This window comes from Balearica regulorum, chromosome 8 (genome assembly GCF_011004875.1).
Source record: "Balearica regulorum gibbericeps isolate bBalReg1 chromosome 8, bBalReg1.pri, whole genome shotgun sequence".
Lineage (NCBI taxonomy): Eukaryota > Metazoa > Chordata > Aves > Gruiformes > Gruidae > Balearica > Balearica regulorum.
In genome coordinates this window covers 4,625,781-4,642,829 of record NC_046191.1, presented here as the reverse complement: position 1 = coordinate 4,642,829, position 17,049 = coordinate 4,625,781, and the positions used below count along the sequence as shown (strand labels likewise).

General features: G+C 41.7%; 1 protein-coding gene across 13 annotated transcripts in view; it reads left to right on the top strand.

Annotated features, from left to right (window-relative positions):
• FGGY (FGGY carbohydrate kinase domain containing) overlaps window positions 1-17,049 on the top strand; it is a 320,610-nt gene that overhangs the window by 151,188 nt on the left and 152,373 nt on the right. The gene's annotated exons all lie outside the window — the stretch shown is intronic.

Genomic DNA, 17,049 nt, shown 5'->3' with positions numbered 1-17,049 from the left:
ATCATTCTGACAGCAGCAGCGATGGTGCTGAACGTGCTGCTCCTACAATCACTGCTTTCAAAAAACTATTTATTTTATTTTCTGAGAATCCAGTCGATAGCTTCACCCAAAAGAAACCAATGTGTGGTTTCATCGTGGTCCTCTGAAAGCAACAGAGGAGTCCAGAAAACTGTACCACTACTTGGTATGATATTAATGCATGTATCTTCCCATCTAGGAAGGGTTAAACAAATACGTAACATGGTTCTGTTCAGCTTTGCCTCTCACTTATTTTCTTCTCAGACAAAGAGGAAGTTGATAGCAAAATCATGATTTTAGGGCTACATGGTTCAGAGAATAGATCTGGCTGAGCAGTAAAGCTCAGTTTATGTTCCAAAATGGAGCAGGACAGGTATTTGTTATAGGAAAGCCCCCAGAGTACAATAGTTAGTGGAATGCTCTGTCTATAAAATTTTACAACCAGTTTATAGAATTCCACAGAGAAGATTGTCAAGATGCAATCTTCATTCTATTTCAGTCCAAATCTCTGTGTGGCTTCTAAGTATCTATAAGTGTGCCTCTAAATGGACTTGTCCCTGGTCACATGGGAAGTGCGTCATGCCAGAATTGATATCATCATTGGATTATCCTACTTGTTAGCACTTTGAATCTTCGTAATGCACTTTGAAGTCTTCAGAGGAAGAGCTTCATGGGAATATTTGGAGAGCCTGATTCAGTTCTTAATTGGACTGACTCATGTTGAGTCACCAGGAGATCCATTAGCTGCATCTTTAAAATCCAACACTTGGGTTTTCAGAGGACTGTGAGGAAATCAAACACCCCCAGCTGCTGCTGAGGTTCCGTAGGATTGGGATATCTACTTCCATTGTGCTCTCTAGAAAGTGCTGATTTCTAGTCCGCCAACCAACACAACTCTGGCTGCCAAGCCAGCCACTTTCTGTGTTCTTCTGACACCCAGTTGTCCAACTGCTTGCCAGGCAGCTTTGGAAAATTATCTCCCACTCCCTGGCTTCAGCATCACTGGCATCTATTACGCACAAAGAGTTCACCACACCCACACCTTGCCATACTGCAGGAAGGACTTGGCTAACAGAAGCAAACTTAAAAAGGCAAGAAGCATTTTCTTCTTCATTTCTAGTAAAGGCTTTTTACTCCATAAATCAGCTCCTTGAACAAAACAGCAAAAGGCAGTGAGTAAGCCACCTGATGACTAAAATAATTTAGGTTGTGGGAAGCAGCAAAATTTGATGTTGAATAAAAATCTGAGTGGGATTCATTTCACCTAACTTAAGCCATTTTAAGTTAAGCATTCAGACTAAGCAAGCCATCCAACTCGATTTGTTGTCAGTGGGGACAAGTAGGTACTCTGAGATGGTGACTCATCCTGTCTGTCTTCATTCTGCTGGGCTGAAGTGAATTGCCCTTTGAAGTTGCTTCCTAATACCACTTCCTAATACTCTACAAAATATGTAGAGAATCTGGGGCGGGTAGTTTAGTATTGCTGATTGATGTTAGATAGCTAAAGGTAGGTAAGATAAAGACTAGCACTAATACGTTGCCACGTGCAAAGGACCATATTTTAAAAAAAAGAGAACACTGTCTATAAGGCCAAAGACTGACTTGTATGAAAACAATCATGGAAATTGCCTAAATTGTATATAATCAACCAGACATAGCTGGTCCTGGAAATGGTCATACTGGCACTGCCAGATACATGGGTGTGGGATAGAGCATCTGCTCCTGCTTTGCGGGTGTACTGTGGATGCTAGCAATTTTTCACTTAACCTCGTTCCAGACATGACCATGTACTGAAAGTGTTTTAGTAGCTTTCTTCTCCTTGAGAGGTGACACTTGTAGCAGCTTTTAGCTCATTACCACTCCTTTTGGGGTAGAAAAAAGGGAGGCATCTAATCTATGGACTGCCTTGTGAATCTCTGCGCTATATGGCCCTTTCCTAGAGGAAGACATTTGCTTCATTCTGTAGCAACACCACCACAGAACGGATGACAGATGAGAGAACAAGCAATTCCAACTATTTGCATAGTGAAGGGAAAAGAATTGGACCACTCAGTCATAAAATTAAACTGTGGTAAAATTGGCCAAACCCATACGTGTTCTGGACCCACTTTGTTTTACTTCTCTTTGAAGATCCAGAGAAGGTTCTACAAACCCCAACAGCATTATAGGGCTGCTGAAATTTCCAACATGTAGATGCAATTTGGGCCAAGATTTGCAAACTTGTGTTTGATGAAGTAAAAAAAATCCCTACAATGTGGGTGCAGAATTGAGGGTAAGCTACTAATGCTACAGCCTCACCTAAGGTGTGATTTTGCTTTTTCTTTTTGATGCAATAAACCTCTAAAACTAAGAAAAATGAGTCCTGACTTAGACTCACTAAAAGGACCCCATGAAACAACGTAAGTGATCAGCGACAGCTCTCTCTGAACAGCTGAAGGTTTGACTTGAGAGTAACTGCGGGCAATTAAATATTGAATGTACTAAGAAGAATATTTCCTTTGTGTTTCTTATGACATTTCTTTGGTTAATTATATCATGCATCTATTGAATATGTAAAGCATGCTGCTAAAAATGTTCCACTTCTAAAATTAATAAAAATATGCCAGAAAACTAGATGTGTTATGAATAATACTAGAAACGTTACAAATAATGACGACTATGGAGCCAATGGGCCTACTCCCACAAGTAAAAATTATCAGTCATGAGTAAGAATTGCAGGATGACAGCTATAGTACTTTAAATCTTTGAAACACTTCACACACTTTCACCCTAGAGACACCTTGCAACAAAAGAAGAGGAGAGATGCAGGACCTGATCCTGTACTGTTACGTCAAACAGACCTTTGCCAATGACTTCAATAGGTCTAGGATCAAGTTGTATAATTTGCCTAAGGTTGAACTGGATGTCAGTGGCAGGATGAGCTCAGGCTTCTGAACTCCAGCCCTGTGTACTGTCCATGAGAGCATACGACCACTTATATAGCGTTATCTTTCAGCATGGTGGTGACCATATAAATCACTCCTGCCTTTCAGTTTCATATTATTCTGTTAACAGGGCTAGAAGATTAGGAAATAGCATCATGTCCCTTCCAACCCAAACCATTCTGCCTGTCTGTCTATTTATCTATCTATATGCACACACATATTTAAGAACTGGAGATGATCTCCTTTACCTAAAACAGCTTGTGGACCATGAAGACTAAGGCTGTTTTAAGGCTCTCTTTCTGATGGCCGCACTTATCCCTTCTTGGATCCTAGGAGAAAGAGTAGTAGTGGTTAAATATAGCTGGGGTAGTAAGGGCTGAAGCAGACCAAAATGGAAGGGCTTAGGGGACAGTGTAGAAGTTACTGCTTTTTTTCCAGAAGATTGATAAATGTGCAATTCTGGAATAAACCCCATGATTTGGTAAGAGAAGGGATTGGCAGAGCTAGACAGCAAGGGGAAGGGGTGGATCTGACCCTGATTTCAGCTTCTGTTTTGGGCCTGTTCCTGCAGTCGTATCACTCGGTGATGTTTGGCATCTGGTGTTTGCAGATTGTTATTCAGGAAGAAAATCAGTTGGGCTGACTGACAGTATGCTGGATATGTTGTCCTAGGGATAACATTTGCTATGTAAGCTGAGGGCTTGATGTAGAAGGTGCACTTGCATTTTGCCCACACCTGCACACGTGTAATTCCCATTGACGTGGCTGACGCTTGTTTGTGGAAAAGGCTCAGTGAAGCCCCAAGTTATTTCACTTTGCACTAACAACACTAATAGCTGTATTTCTGAGGACTGACCAAGTCTAACTGAAGTCTTTCCGTAGTCATTGCAGGGCTTTGGGCTGTCCCAGTGCTCATAGAACTACTTAGGGAGCAACGAGTTCATCCCTCTCTAGAAAGAAATACGGCATATTGGCTAATTGGGTGACTTCTGCTTCATGAAGGAAAGGTGATTTTCAGAGGGCTTTAGAGAAGAAGGTGCCACCCCATAGTGGTAAAGACTTCGCCACATGGAAGAAAGTAGAGGTTTAAAGTTTAAGAGAAAGATCCAAATGAAAAGGCACAAAGATACAGAGGTGGCAGGAGAAGGGATGGGTGGAAGATGTTGAGAAATGGTGAGTGGATCAGACGGGTGGGCAGTACCTCCTGGTGTCTGGCTGAGCATTGAGATGCAAGCTTCATCGTTGTTTCAGAGCACATGAACAAGCAACAGGGTTAAGTAAAAGAGGTGCCATATGCAGAAGAGGGAGTGAGGAAGCTGATCTTAACAGCTATATTTTTCTACATATGCTATGTCCTTTTAGAACCACTGCACAATAGAGATGCAGTTTAAGAACACTTATTTTGTTGGCAGAAGCAGAAACTGGTACAGAATGGGACAGAGGGTACTTCCAGTTAAGAATAGCTGGGTCTGTCCCTCTGGGCAAGAACCCTGGATATTTTTTCCCTGAAATGACACGGTCCTTTTCCCTCCTTCTTACACTCTATCTAGACCCTGTACTTACTGAAAGCAAAGGGAGTTTCCATTGCATTTCTTCAGCCTTTGCCAGTCTTTCACATCTTACTCTATTTCAGACACCAGAGAAGTTCTTTTTAGGGCTTAATTTTTGGCAAATATGGAGGTTTATCGGAACTGATTTTTAATGTGCTTTCTCTGTCCCTCTCAGAGTTAGTGAGAAGAGTGAGGTAGGGTGTGAACACACATTTCAGCAAGTCCGTGATAACTGCCTGGATGCTGCCTTTTACCCTTGGAAAATGGAAGTCAGCTTACTTCTCTTTTCCTGAAGGTGGCTGATTTTATGTTTACTGAAAACAAAAGCAAAGCAATAAAGCCACTTTAGGAAGTTCCTTGTACTCTTTGAAGTTCATTTCTGCCCTCATGCTGCAGGTTACTGTCACCTCTTGGTGCCAGTCCAACTGTGTGTGGAGGTCTGCTTGAAATTAAATCATGGAAATAATCTGGGCTAAAGAAAACAGACACCCCCCGCCCTTTAATTTTTATTTGGGTTTCTTTTTTTTTTTTTAACTTGGGTTATTTTAGTGATCCAGCTCTCCATGTAGTTCCACAACAGTTGTCTTGCCATGTGAATGGGTGGCAAGTGTAGCACAGGGGCAGAAGCAAAGATGGGGAAAGCCTTTCTGCTGTCATCAGGTATCACTGAACCCTTATCACACGACTCCCTACCGAGCAGCTGAAATGTTTCCGTTTCACACCGTATCTTACCTGGCTTTAACTTGTTGTATTCATGACGAAGGCCTACTAGTAGCTATTAGCTGTATCTTTCTTAAGCAAATCGCCTTAAGTGCGTCTCACGAAATAACTTCAAACCTCGCTGAAGCTTTTTTAAGTTACTGACTTTAAGACTTGATCCTGCTTCCACTGTCATAACTGACAGAACTCTCCTGATAGTGAGGCTGGCCACAAAATTGAAAAGTCATTGTAAATGCTTTAATACCAACGGATTTAGGGATTTCCTCAAGCACTTTATAGTTATGTTCCCAGCTTTGTCTCTGTTTCACTGTTGATTGTCTACTGTTCTCCCTAATCCTCCCTGGGCTTTCTGGAGCTCTATCTTCCCTTCCCGCTGACAGATAAAAATTTATTGTTGCCAACTTTAATGTTCTTGATATATTGAGATCTCATTCCTTTCATGTAAATGTAGGAATGTTTTGGTGTTTTCTTTTAGTCTTCAATTGTTTAAAGATAATTCATTCAATCTATTATTCTGTTTCTATTAACAACCTAACCTCTGAGCTTTTAATTACTCTGACCTTGCTGTTTAATTAGTTAAAGCTTGCTCATCACTTGGAAAATGGAAACTATTAAATACTTTTGCAACATGATTATTTTATATTTGCTGAATGATTAGCATCAGGATGTTTTTAACCTTCTCTTTATATCCAACGATGGAGTAATATCCTTTGTCACTTCCCTCCAGAAAGCAAAGACGTAGACCAAAACCATCCGTAGAGTAATTTCTCTAACATATTTAAGTTCTGACAGGGAGAGATGGAGCTCTGTGCTAGTTATCACTATCTTTGCCTCAGCTTTCCCCACTTCCATGCTCCTCCTTCTGCTATGGATCCTTTTCAAGTGGTTGTTTAAAGGGATCCCAGAAGGACTTGGGCATAGTGCTGCTGATGCATCTGTCTGTAGCAGAACCCACTTGTCCATGCCAGGAGTGCATTTGTGGTGCACTTTTACTTTGATTTATGCATTGGGAGATTAAAATTCAGTGCACCTTGGTTGATTATAATTACAGAATTATATCTCTTACCCAGTAACAGTAAATGTGGAAACAGCTGTCCTGTGTTGGTCTTTGTCAGGGGAAGGAGAGCAGGCAGTTACCTAGATAGCACTGAAAAACTAAACAAACCTCTTCAGAACTTAATCTTTTTTTTTTTTTTTAAGGCAATTTATCTGCAAAAGAGATGCAGATTTATTATTCAATAGTAGTCAACAAATGATTCTGATATTTTGCCTTGTGAATTACTTGTGTTCTCCAAGACTATTACTTTTAAATTTTTGCTCTTATCATTACTGCTTCTTATTTGCCACTTAAGCCACCACATATTGTTTCCTTATCGCTAACTGGATAAGTCCCAAACCCACAAAGATTCATCGCTTTAGTAAGGGACTTTTTTTTGGGGGGGATGATTTATGCAAAGAGAGTTGTATGAATGCTTACAACAATGCCCTCTTTGAACATACTCCCTCCTGTAACTCTCTGTTACAAACAAGTAAAAGACGAGAATATGGTTGAAGCAAGTTTAGTTTGTGTGCATGTGTACCTGCTGGTTACACTTGACTGAGTTATACCATTGTTGCAAGAAGTCTCAGCGAGAGAAATATTTGGGTTTCTAGTCTACACTAATTTTGAGACATGAAAAATTATGATAGTAATAGAAACGAGAAGTTCTTCAGATTCAATTTTCAAGAAGACCATTAGAGACTTTTTTTCTGATATAATTTGCAATCTTTTCCTACTCAGCTTTGATAATAAATATCCCTTGAGGACGGCAAACATGAATCTATTGAGAATCTTGGACGAGGGGTTTTAATGATTTCATTTAAAGTGCTGTTCGTTCAATTCTTGCAATCTGTCTGTCTCTTTCTCCAATTCTTTATTTTTTTACTCAGAGAGTTCTCCCTTCCAATTACGTGAATGAACCTTAGAATTGAGTAAGGCTGTCATAGGAAGTAAAATTAATATGACTGATTTTTATAATATAAATTGGAAGCAATTACCAGTTTTCTATCTTCATGCTTGCTTGGAAAATTTACACTTAACCCAGCAATACACCTTAATTAAAGGCCTATCTATCTATATATCTAACCTTCTCTTTCTAGCGAAAGTCCTTCTGTGAGCTATATCAAATTTACTACAGCATCATCTCTTTACTAATAACCTTTTCGTGTATTTTCAATTAAGTTTCTGGTCACATTATAGCACTGAGGTAAGAGCTCTGTCTGACCTTTTGTAGGATAGGGATAATAGAACATCTTTGGCTCGTGTTCTCCTTTGGTAGCACAACCTCCCACTTTTACTAAAAACATCTACAGAATATGTAGGCAGCTAAACGTGCATGTTGCATCAAGAAAGACTATACCAGACTGCAGTAAAACTGGATGGACATCCGTTCGCAATCTCTTGACACTAGACAGTGCTTAAACAACCTCACTTTTTCTGGGTTTTATGGCAAAGACCAGTGGGAGACTGTGAATGACTCTTAACATAAGATAAAAATATTTTATTTTGACTGATATTTTCCATATGGCAAGTCATGCCTCTCCCCACATGAACCCTAAGGAGTGTACTGTGGGACAAAGGGTGTAGTTACTTTCAGATGATTAGGACCACATCATATTTGAATTCAGATGTTAGTGCTCTGGGATTTGGACACCAAGTAGTACTGGCAATTAATGATATAGAATAATAAGGAATGTTTATGCTCCCTTCAAGCCCAAATTATTTCTGGGTGGGAAGGGTATATTTGGTAGCCAGCCAGTGTTTTGTCAATATGAGTATCTGAACCAGCTGCTTTTCTTGCTGTTCTCCCATGGTCGGATTAATCTGTTCTTCATGTCTTTGTCTTTTTTCTTGTAACCTGTAGCTCATGATGCTCTGAAGAATTTTACTGCCAGAGGCATCTGTCACATATTTTTCTCTTGATAGGTGATTATCATTTTATTTCATTGAGTATGAAAACCCCAGCTCCTCTTCAGCTCCATTTTTTTGTTCTTGAATCAGCCTTTCCCTAATTTAGTTCAACAAATCATACGACCAGCCTCAGCTGAAAGGTGCCAAAGCACAAAGGGGACATAGTAAGTTAAATTTGCCAAGGTGACATATCTCTGCATTGGTTCCTGTTGATATTTCTGTCTCCGTGGATGTCTGAGTGTTTAGGAAACCTCATCTGGCATGCCCGCGTGAAGTGGGGTCTAAAGATCAAAGCAGTACATTTGTCCCAGATGAGGCAGGGCTTGATATTTCAGATGGAGAACTTGATCTGTGGCAGACCCTCACTGGATGCCAAGGGAACAGCTCTGGGATGGGCTCAGGGCAGGGTGCCACTCCTGCAATGACGTGACTCACAGTTATTCCCACATGGGTTTGTCCCATTGAATTGAATGCAGGTTTCAATGAATTACTGGTTGAACCTGCTGGTAAATGTGCCGTATCAAAGAGTTGTGGAGCAATATCTTCCTCAGGCAGGTGCTTAGCTCTGAGCACCACTTTGGAAGTAGCTGAGATCCGCAGATAACACTCACAGAGGTTGCGTTATTTCCGAGGCAGTCCTGCCTTGGTTTAGATGCAGTCCAATGCATCTTGCCCCGGAGCAGCAGAATCTAACAGTCGCTGTCTGGGCTGTTTCACCCTTAGTCAGCAGGACTCATGCTTCATCACCGTCCAAACTGAAAATGTATTCATCATCATCGTCGTCGTCATCATCATCATCATCATCGTTTGTACACCTGTCACAATACCACCTTCAGCTCTACCAGCATTTCCAGCCCAGTCCACCCTTTTATCAGCTTCTTCCACAATTATGTCCATACTTCCTTCTGTGTCATAGCCTATGCTCCCCGTATGAACTCCCTGACTTTCTCCACCAGGCTCTGAGTCTTTGAGTATTTAGCCTCTCTTTAAATAGGCATTTCAGCTTGTTTTTTCTATGGAATTGAATTTACTGCTGCACGTATTAGGTTTTGTTCCCATTCTCCTACTCGCTTTCTACTTCCCTATCTGTCCTGAGATTGTCTAACATGCAAAGCACACCAACACATGCTAAATAATTATGCAAATGTTTTTCAATTGCTTTCATTGTGATTTTTATTATCATTGTTTTAGTTTTATGATTGAAAGTGGAAGCCAAGTGAGCCAAAGAACCTGTCTGGGAGTGGAGCTAGGACTAGACCCTGAATTTCCCAATTCCTGTTCAAGCTAGAGCACATGACTGTCTCCTCTGTGTGTTCTCCCCTGGAAAATTTTTATTTACAGAAACAGAAGTTCTGGAATTTGCATAACTTTGTAGCAGCAGTTTCTGCAGTATGCTCAAAAGACTGTTTTTTTTATATTCAGGCCATGCCAGTTACTTTTCTGCTAAATCATCGTAAAGGAGATGATTACTATGAACACTGAATACTTCTCTGCGGTTTTATTGCCCACCGTGAGTTTGCTGTAGTTGCTACCAGGCTGTTCTGTTGTTGTTGGGAATAGGAGGGGGTGGCATAAGAGAAAGCATTTCTTTTAAAGTGTGGTGCACGTTGGAAAGAGTCTCCAGAGCCATGTGTCTGGGAATTGCATTCAGCCTTGTGTTTTGGGGGCTGTTAATGAAGTGCAGTCCTAATTGCAGAGGAGGCAAGGGACTGTGAGGCAGCAGATCTCTTTCTGTAGATGAGGCAGAGGAGGAAACAGGAGGGCAAAGCCATGGAGGGAGCTGCTGTAGGCAGTGCTGGTGCTCTGGGACTGGTCTCCCATCAACACCAAAGCAGCAGACTCATCCCTGAGGTGCTGTCAGCTTTGTCCCCACAGCCTGCGGGCTGGCTTCTGCTGCTTGGAGGGCCAGCACAGCAGAGAGTAGCAGGGCTGGGTGCTCCAAAGGTACAGAGAGAGGGTTCACCGAGTGGTGCGTCATCTCCTGTCACGTGCTAACAGAGAACTGGCAGCCCACTTGATTTGTCATCACTTTCTTTCCCTCTTCAGGTAAATCCACCTCCCATTCTGTGGCAACCTTCAAACCAGGGCTGAACAAGAGGACAGAATGCCCTGGGAGACAGACACGCAGGATTTCCTCCCCACTGCCAGCTCAGCCCCTAACAATCAGCTTGTTTTCCTGGATATAATTTTAGAAAGAGCTGGAAGGAGGGAAACCTTTCCTGCAACTTTCATTTCCGGAATGAAATAATTTCTGGATCTCATTTCTGGAGCAACAGTTCTGCTTGCTAAGAGGTGAACGAAATGGATTTAAGGGAAGGAGCTGAGCTCTGACCCTCTGTCCAGACACTCCTACAACTGCTTCTGCTGTTCATCTCTCTCCCCCTGCACAGGAGACATTGGGAGGGTCTGAAGACAAGGTAGCAAGAGCTGGAACAGATCGTGCCAAGTGTCACATCCTCCAGTTGCTCATAGGGACATTGAGGAATGCCACAGTGCTGGAATGCCATGGATCTGTGGAAAGACCTTGTGGAAAGAATTTGAGGGGAGCAGAGATATCAGGCAGCCTGGAATATGGGACACCAAAGAATTCTGCAAGAGGAGGGCTTGGGCTGAGTGAGATGCCTGGCAAGAGGATGAATTTGCTGGAAATTCGGGAGAAGACATATGCACAATATTTAGTTCTTCTGTGACTTAATTCATAATCGTTCCATATTTTCAATTTTTCAGAAATGTTACCATGCCATCTGATTATGTGAGGCTTTCCATCTGCAATTAAAAATAATTCTACTGGTTCTTAAGGTCATAGAGAAAAGCTTCGCAGATAATCCAGTTTGAAAGGCTGAAGCCTAGAGTGCAAACTGCATCTCGTTGGGGTAATGTGTTGGTTTCCTTGGAGTGTTCACTGTATTACTTATTTTAGATGTCACCAAGAGCCAATCAGAGCTGCAACATGTATTTGGGTTTTTAGGCCATGCATTCTACCAAAAATGTGGTAGATCTGTGAGAGGAACAGCCAGAAATGGCATCGTTTTGACACATGGGAGACAGTGATTCACTTATTTCACAGGTACATGGACTACTGCAAATACGCAGCTCTTAAAAATCGTGTCAGTGTTTAAAGAAGCAGTTTGGTTGTGTCAGTCCCCTTGTCATCATGCCAGCTGGTCATTTTTTTGGGGCTATATAAGCAGAGGGCTCAAGGAACAGGTGAGCACTTGGATGGCCTGAGGAAATATAACTGTCTTGTAAGGAAGAATCATCGTGCATGAAGCTTTAAGTGACATTTCTTGATCTGGACTTGTTCGCTGAATGAGGAGAGGACCTCAGTCTCTGAGGATGCTAATCCAGCACTTCTTGCTGACCTTAAATTGACCTATGGAATTTAAACCAAACTGACGGGCAAGCGACACAATTTCTGCTGAGAAAGTGCAATATGTGCCAACACTTTCAATATTACTTTCTTTTTTTCTGCCTATTTAATCCAGTATCTGATGTGAATGGAGGGAAAAAATGAGGTACAACGTATTCATTGCACCAAAGTCTTAGAAAAGAAAATGTAAATGCATGAGTATGACACAAACTCCCCTTATGTTAACACGCACTCACGCAGACTTGTTCAAGTTGCCAAGAGCATAGTTAGCCAACCTACAGCATGTATATGTGTAATTTACTGAAGGGAGGGGACAGGTCTAATTTATGCACTTGGCCCTCAGACCATGGTTTACCTCAATACTTTTCAATGCGCAAATTCTGTAAATCTTACTGGGAGAAAGAATGTCAGCTCACGCCAGGCTCTGGACATGCTGAAAATGTCGCTTGCGCAGATGATGACTTGTGTTTAATTTGATGTTGTGGATGGGCCTGAACCAAACTCTCTTGTTCCAAACGTCTCTAAATTTAGGAGTTTTTGGCATCCCAGTCCAGATATGAGTCAATAGTTCTCTGTGTTCCAAAGAATAAGTATTAGGCTGCAAAGGTGGGAGTCGTTATGTAAATGGGATAATATAGAGGAATATCTATATTAATACTTTTGTTATGCCTTGGACCTAGAGGTTTGCCAAGGCTTAAGTGGACTCAGGATGAGCTGGACACATCCAATTAATTTAAGTAATGTGACTTTTCTTGAACAAATGTGACTCCTCAGCGCACGTTACAGCTGTTGAGTGTTCCAGCTCTGCTGCATCTGGTCCTCGGAGGATTAGAAATCTGTATTCCGGTGTTGAAGCCCGCTCCTATTTCTGATGTTGTTTGGTACTAAATAAATGGGTTCTGATTTTCAGTGCTTCTGTCAGGGAAGTAAAAAATATTGTTGTGTGTTATTGATGGATATAAAAGCCCTAGGAAAAAAAAGAAACAGAATATGAAATTAAGAATTATGTGTCCATATGCAAAGTAAGTGCATTGGACCTCCCATCTCTTTCCTGATGTCACTGCTGTATTCATATTTTCTATGTCACGTAAAAGTCTTTTAAGGCTTCTCTCAGTGTAGCATCTGAATTTCTTCCATTGATGCCATCATTAACATCTAACACGTTCCGCTGCTTCTCTCTCTTGTCCAGAGGAAACCATATGTGCAGTTTATCGGGGGCTCGGGTGCTGGCTCAGGCAGGGCAGGTGGAAGACGGATGCCTTGAGCTGAGCAGTTGCACTTTGCACTTTGAAGATGTACTGTGGGTTTTGGTCAAGTATGTAACTCTGCTCGGTTTTAAGGAAAGGAAGTGAGACTTAGCTCCACAGACTCCTACAGAACCCTTAATGTTATTTAGATGTTTTGTGATTCACCTATCCTCATATACCAGTCTCACTCCAGGATGTCTCCTGAGTGACTGGGATTCATCACTGGCAGATAGAAGGGGAGAAAAACGGTGGCACTGAGGAAGATTATTCCAACCCCTCTTACGGCTTCCCAGACTGGGAAAGAGAGGCAGTTCCCCCTGCTCCTCCATAGCTTTCTCCATGGCTCACCACGATCTCCACCTCCACTCACCGCATGAGGCCCCTAGCTGGAGACCTTCTTTCCAATCCACTGGTGCCTTGCTGCTGTGAACCACGCTGGTTACGTTGCGGTGGAAGAAGCCAGGTTTGTCCCTTTTTCTGTGCTGTCTGAAATGCTGTGCGTTTGGAATTACCCACACATGGAAGCAGTAGGCAGTATAATGCAAGCATGGAGCAAGCACAACGTACTACATGAGGATCAGCTTAGCGTGTTGGATCAGTGACACTTTGCAGCATAATACAAACCGCTGATTCTTTCTCACAGCTGTTCTCCCAAGCATTTTAAGCATACATTTGCCTTCAGCATGGAGGAGATTTACGTATTTCTCTTCCATTGACATGGTAGAAGAGACCCTCCTTACTTGCAGATTTGCTCTTTTAATAGGCATCCAGCACAAATGGGAATTAAGTACATGTGTGTGTCCAACAGAGAGTAGACCAGAACCAGCTGTAGGCACAAATAACTGCTTAGGAGGCCCATTTTTTTGAGCTGATTTGGTAACTCACAGGACAGCCAAATCTTCCTTTTTTGGAATGGGAATAACAGGAAAAATAGAGGACCTCATCTTCAGATTGTATCACCCATGGAAGAGGAGAATCAGCAGGGAGACAACTCTCTGCATGAGGTTCTCGTCTCCCTGCTGGAGCAGCTGGAGCAAATAAGGTTCATCGTGGGCAAATGTGAGCTCATTTTGCCTCTACTCCAAGCTGGCAGAGAAGTCAGGGTATTTTGGGCTCTGAGTCAACACTGTGATAACTTGCTCGTGTGACTTACTAATTGAAGTTAGAGATCCTTCAAGATACTGAACTTCTGTGGCACAGACGTGTTTCTCTGTCTTAGTTGTCTTATACTCGAGACCTTTTTCGAATCATAAATCTAAGTCAAATGTATTGCAAATGGTAGAAGGACAATGTGGATTTGGGGGGGAGTCAGGTAAGGTTCTGTACACATTCTCACTATGGGGAGATGCAGAGGTGAGTCATCTGTGATGTACGATGACAACGCAAGGACGAGGAACACAGTCCTCAGCAAAGTCCTTTTAGAATTAGCCACACAAAAAGTTGAATCTTAAAGACAAAAGAAAATGGTATAAAGAGGAAAGAAGTGGCAATGACTGGAGCCCTTAATTTGATGCCAATGATATCTCAGAGTAAGCAGTTTCCCAGGGGATTGTCAGAGATGTGAAATGAATTGTAAGAGCTGCTTTACAGGCATTTGTGGGCACACACACCTGCTTAGAGCAAGGGAAAAGACAGTGCGTAAATGTCTGGAATATTACATAAAAGCTGTCTGGTAGACTAGGCAGAGCAATTAAAATCCATCTCGCTTAAATGAACCCTGAGTGCAGGTCAAACAAATCTAATTTTTATTGTTCCTTAAGGAGATGTCTGTATAGGAGACAAAAGGGGATGCAGCCATCAGGTTAAAAAATCAAGATGCCTTTAAAAAATTAAATGTTCACAATAGTGCTACAGCAAGCTAGATAAATGATATATTACGGTGATGGTTTAAAACTAATTGATGACTAATGTTGTAATGCATTTGTAGCTACACTGATCTATTATATATCTTGGCCAAGCTGAAGGGACACTTCAAGGAGAAAAATTGCAAACTGTTTTAACCTGATGGAACTTGGGGAAAAAATAGTTACTTTAAGAGATAAATGGAAGGTGTGACCTCCTAATGTACATCTGGGTCTTGCAATGCAAAATCAAATTATCATTAAACAGAATGTGATCTGTGATGGAATTAAAACAACTACAAACCAGCACAGAAAATTCTGTAGAGAAATAGAATAGTGCAGTTTGAGCTGGGACCATTAACTAAAAAGCTGCCTGGCTAAAGAACTGGTATAACAAGTTGGTATGGAATTGTATTGCTCTAAAATGAAAGTTCATTTAATTGGAGACTGCAGGAAAAATGGAAGCATATTTACAGCAATTTACATATGTAAGACATTCTATAAACACTACTTAATTAGTGTATAAATAATTAACAATTTACCCTAAGTTCTGAGTAATGTGTATCTCTGGCTCTTGGAGGGGAGATGGGAAGCCTCATTTTCCCCTCCTCATTTTTGTCATGCCTGAAGCTCATGCCTGCCGGGTTTTACCCTTACGGTTGGAATTCAGAGAAGATGTCAGTCAGGCTCTGCTTATTTTCACATCTAATTCATGCAAAACCCAGGTTTCCTCCTGGGGCAGTAAACTGGCCCAGATTTGCTTCAGTTTGGCCTAGGTTCAGTGAATGACTCACTTTAACGAAGGTACATCCATCTTCCTGGCTGAAACACAATATGGGAAGTGTTGTCAAAGAGCAGATACCCCCCTAGAACCAGAGCTTATGGGTTCAGGACCATAGAAACCAGAAGTAATAGCTCATTTCATCCCCTGGTTTCCTGTTACCCAATATTAAGGGCATTAGGTGGGTGTAATAAGAACATCGTTACTCAACCCAGAGAATCAGTGTGGGGTTTTGCATGCTAAACAAATGGATGGGATGTATTGCTGGCAGCTGAGCTGGGAGGAGCTGCAGTCAGGAAGCCTCTGTGGTCATAGGCTCTATGCAAAGTTCTATGGAATAAATATGGCAAGAGGTTACAAATGAAGATGACGCTTATGGGCAACTGCTGAAATATGGATTACCTTGAAAAGGCTGTGATTAAAAATACAAAATACCACTGAGATCCTTAGGCTTATTCTCAACCACTGAATTGGTTCCCTTAAATAGGAGTATGATATGAGAGAGCAGTCTCACAAAGACAACCCTCACCACAGGTGACACTACTTCTGGTTATAAGAATAAGTTTAAGTAACAAGAACATGGCCAGCCTGAGATATTGTCTGAGAGCAATGTATTCCTTTATGATAATTAACCTCCCAGTGGGAAGGGAAATGCTTGCAATACCAAATTGCAAATATTTTGTACTCTGAAGGGTTTGATCTTCCAAAAACCCCAAAGCCTCCATATATTTAAACTTCTGTACATTAGGCTTCCTCCTTTGCATTCATTCAGTTTTGGTTTGAAGCCCAATACAGGCAGCACCTTGGAAAATTAGCTCTGTAGCTCAAGACAAAGTCAGAATTCTGGAGGTCTTTCTTTTAAAGGGGGACGTTATTCTTGGGTCAAAGTTTTACATTCTTCAGATCATGGTGTTGGTGTCAGTTTTCAACAGCATTAGAAACGCAGTGACACAAGTACCACTGAGCTGATTTAGAACATACATTTTCTCAAAGGACGATAAATAGTCACATCCACAGCTCTGTCTGGCATTTCTTTGCCTTCACTAACATACTAAAACAAAGCACTTCTGTTATAACAGATATTTTTCCTCCCATATCAAGGTGACTTCCTAAAGCTTGGTGCTGAGTAAATAACTCTTGGATGGGCATTTTTGTAAGGCAGAAAAAGCATATAAAATAGCTTTAGATGAAACTTTTAGCTGCCAGTTAATTTAAAAGCAATGAAGAAAGGGAAAAAACTGAGTAAACTTGAAGCACGGCACTAGCCAGTCAGATTGACTGTAATAGGTGGTCAAAAGGGATGAGGTTGTATTCTGGAAAACTTGCTTCGTTCAGTGAAAGCTTCTTCTCCCTCCTCCCAATTCTTCAGAGCTTACCTTAAGATTTTTGGGGGGAAATCTGAGTTACAGCAGTAGAATATACCAGTCAGTGAGTGCGCTGAGTTAAAGCATCATTCCCTTTGAAGGTAGCCAAAGAGAGTACATGTAGAGGCGGTAGAACCCCCTGGCCTCCCTCCCCAAACCCTGCCACCAGCTTAGGGGGTCAGTACAGGCACCCGTGCTCTCAGCAGCCACACGTAGCTCTGGTAGGTAGTGCGCCCACCACGGTGGAGTTGCGCCCTGTGCATGGGTTCGTTTCTTAGCTGCTG